We start from the raw sequence: 4,341 nt of genomic DNA on the forward strand, positions 1-4,341 counted from the left end.
GTAGACGACCTATACAAAATTCTAAATGATCATCAAACCACAAAAATAGTTGTTGTTTGTTTTTCTGTAGCATCATGTTATGTCTAGATTTGGAATGTTTTTGAATGTGCAGTGGAAATAACACTCATAGTAATACTTTAGAGTAGGAAGGAACTTAAAGGCCACCTAGTAAGATATATTTCTCAAGAATGACAATTATAGAGCAGTGTCATATTGAATCTTTAATTTCGTAAGTATTTGAAAAGCAGTCTGTCACCAGTAAAATGAAGCGACTATCAGAAATGTGCAGCTCAGCTTAGCTACATGTCAAAATCAGATCAGTCTGGTGTTCCACTCATATAAAACCTAGTATTAGTGAGTGTTATGTTGTTTACTTGCCATAAAATGTATATTGCAAGACACTGGAGCATTACGTGGTTTAGATTTTGATATGTGTTTAAAGCATTAACACTAGCTCAGAAAAAGAAACTGTCCCCATACTGTGTGGTATTAGCCTTGCGGGACAAGGTTTTATTTATCATGCCATGCTGTTTTTATAATGACTTTTTTTTTGTCCATCATTTAAAGTGGGAATGACTTTATTTGGCCATACTATTGGAACAATATTAAAAAATATTCGTGTAATGACATATTTCTTCACCAGAACCCAGGTTTGTATATGTTTTGAGAAATGACAGGGTTTGTGCTTTTGTTATTACACTGTTACAGATTCAATTATTAAAATTTTAATGTATTGCTTCCATTAGATAAACAACAATGGAACAGAATCGAATCTGTGCAGTTTTAATAAATATTTTTTAGATGTTTTGCTACCTGAATAATGAAATACTTGCGCTGCCGCTGCAGTGTTGAATCATTGAACACCGCCTTGTTTGTAAATGTATAGTATTAAGTAGATCTTGTGATATTGTACTGTACTATGATTTTTTTCTTACTGTCCCCCGTTATTGTATATGCTTTTGGTTACAAACAGGCAGTCGTGAGACATTTTCAAATCACATTTACTATGATAATGGATCACTTTAGCTACAAGAATGTAATGGACAAAATGCACATATGCATTTGTGAAAAGTAATGAGAATCTACCCAAATCTGTTAAACTGACAGTTAATATTCCCTGTTTCACTAACGCCTGATCAGTTCACAGCGCTCAATGCTTTTTTCGATGGGTGCTGGCTAAAATCCACATAAGAAAGCACTTTATTGCTTTTGTATATTGTAAACACTGTAATATTTTTTGATTGATTGTGATCAGTATTATGTCAGGTTATTCATAAGAGATTTTATGAATGTTTTAAATTTGAATAGTCTTTTCTTTAAAAAAAAAAACAAAAAAAACAACATAACGTCTATTTTTGTTCATTTCCACATTCATGAAAAATGATGTTTATGTTTGAATTGTGTAAGGTATTTTTTTTTAAATATTAATATTAAAGTGTGTATTATAGTAATTATATCTTTAGTCATTAATATGCCATCCCAGGCCATTTCAAGGAAATCAAACCGCTCTGATTTTTTTTTCTTCCAAAAGAATTGAACTCGTGGCTTTTGGTTGTTTTTAGGTTGGTTTTAATTTTAAAGATCGTGATGACAGCCGTAATCTGTAACACAGTGAGAAAAAAAATGGCTACTTCCATAGAAACAGAAGTGATAACAGTTATATTCCGATCCTGTTCTCCAAGTGGAGCATCAGAAAAACATTTATGGAACAAATCTCTCAGGAAATCCCATCAGCACTTGACTTGTTATTTTAACTATACAAACTGTAGCCGAATCACAGTTTTCATTGCATTTCATTACATTTCTGACCTGTTTTATTTACTACCTTTTGATTCTTTTATTTTTTTAAAACTGCCATATTCATCCACATGATTTCATGAACACAGCTATTGCTTGTAGAAGAAAATATCTTACAGCTTAACCCCCTGAAGCCTTATCATTCAGTTATTCTCCAGTAACTACTATAAATTAGTCAGTTGTGACAGTGAAACAGAAATAGTATGTAGTTAAGGAATGAGGATGTCTGTAAGTCTGGACCTGAAGGTGAGTCTTAGAAGATTAAGGAGATATATATATGTGTGTGTGTGTGTGTGTGTGTGTGTGTGTGTATCCCAGCACTGGATAATGATGTTTATAATCAGTATTTCCATTGCATAGACTGTAATAACTTTACTATACATTTTACAGTCATTTCACAACTGTAAATTCAAGGACTAAACCATGGCAGTGTTGGAATATGAACACACAAGCTTCTGATCTATACTGATCTGTACTGATTCATTGAAATCTTTCAGTGTGAGTTAATTCAGTAGTAAAAGATGGCTGAATCAGTGAAAGCTAGTTGAGTCCGTCATGGTGACTCAGTGGTTAAGGCTTTGAGTTACAGATTAGAAGGTTATATGTTCAAATCCCAGCAATGCCAAACCACCATGGTCGTGTCCTTGAGCAAGACCCTTCAGCTCAGCTTTTTTTTTTAAAGTGTCAACCAAATGAGCAAATGTACTTGATTACGTTTTATGTTATACTATGTAAACTATTATTGTACTTTACTGTAAATGTTTTACAGTTATTTAATGTAAATTTCACTTTACTGCCCTGTTGCTAGTAAATTACTGTAATTTTTTTTACAGTGTATGACTACATGTACTAGTCATTAGTCTATGAAATGAAAGATACAAACTTTGATGAATTAAGCATTATATTCATAGAGTATGAGACCATATCAGTGTTGTGCTTTATAATATGGTGTAATATGGTAATGGTACAACTTCATTCCCGAAGCTTGTGAACACATAGTAAGGAATGCTGGATCTGTAAGGACAAGCCTTGCATCGGATGAGGGCCATGAAAGTCACTTTGTCTCACCTGGATACTGAGTATGTTCACTTTTAACTCAGTGTACAGTACTAGGCTAATAAACAGATTCTGACATGGAGCTGACTCACAGCAGCTCACCAACACTCTGCACCTGAGTACTCTAGGCCACTGACATGATATTTGATGTGTAAAACCTGCTACATTAAAAGAATATATTTATACAATGAACGTATAAGTAGATTATTAATTTAAAACCAAAACCAAAAACTGCCTTTTTCTCCCACACTGCACACACGCATGTCGGTTTAAATGTGTCCCCTAGAGGCAGCACTAATGATTCAAGTCATTGCGTTTGGGCCATTAAAAATGATTACTAGCTCATTCCAGAAATGCAGTTAGTGTCTTTAAATAATAATAAAAAAGCTTAATTCATTACCACTGTTTTGTTTTCCTTCTTTTAGAATATAAGCTTGTGTGAAAATAAGGCCAAATGTTGGGAGCCCAGGCCTTAAAGTAGCTGCATATTTTCTTTCACACGAGGCAGGAGAACACCTGATGATATTATTAACTGTATTAATACACCTCAGGCAGGCATGGTGCAGCTATCTTTGTAAGTTATCTTCGAAAATACAAACTGAATCCGGACTCATAGAAATATATCTTGAAGCATAAAAACTATGCAGGTCTGTATATACTCTAGAAGAGTTTATAATGTTTATAACGTATAATGTCCACTGTAGTAACATTCATTATATGTAGATATGACAGAAGAACATTATACAAGGAACAACAATGTGGCTTAGAGTCTCACCCATCACCACCATGTTCTGACAGATCATGCTTTTGTTTTGGCAGGTTCCACAGATATTAACCTTTCAGTTTGGCTTAACTATTTTGTTTACAGCTAACCAATAGTATCTAGTACATCTGTACACCTTGCAATAAAAAACAAAACAGCAGCCCAGAAATAAATAAACCAATGACATGTCACTTAATGGTTTTTTATTTTTGCCAAATGAAAAATACAAAAATCTAACCATTAAAACTACTTATTGATGGGTAGCAGAGTGGTGCAGCAGGTAATATTGACACCTCAGAGCTCAATGGTCCTTGGCTCGATTCTGTGCTCTGGTTACTGTCTGTGTGGAGTTTCTGTACATGTTCCCCCTGTTACTGTCTAGGTTTTCTCTGGGTTCTCTGGTTTCCTCCCACCTACTGGAAACCCACGGACACAAGGAGAAGATGTGAAACTTAACATCAGGCTCGGGTAGTAACGGAATACATGTAACCGCGTTATCAGGATACAAAAAAAAACAGGTAAGTTACAGTTACTTCAAAAAACAAAGTAATGATATCACAGACACCTGTGTGGGATTTTGGTGGGAAGCCTAAAAACCCCAAATGGGTTTTTGTGTGTGTGTACCCAAGCCTACAGTGCTCACAATCCGCTCCACAGGAAAACGTAGTAATAGGTAATAGTAATAGAACAAGACAGGTTGGTTGACTAGAAAGGATCCGGAGTGC

This window comes from Ictalurus furcatus, chromosome 5, assembly GCF_023375685.1.
Source record: "Ictalurus furcatus strain D&B chromosome 5, Billie_1.0, whole genome shotgun sequence".
NCBI lineage: Eukaryota > Metazoa > Chordata > Actinopteri > Siluriformes > Ictaluridae > Ictalurus > Ictalurus furcatus.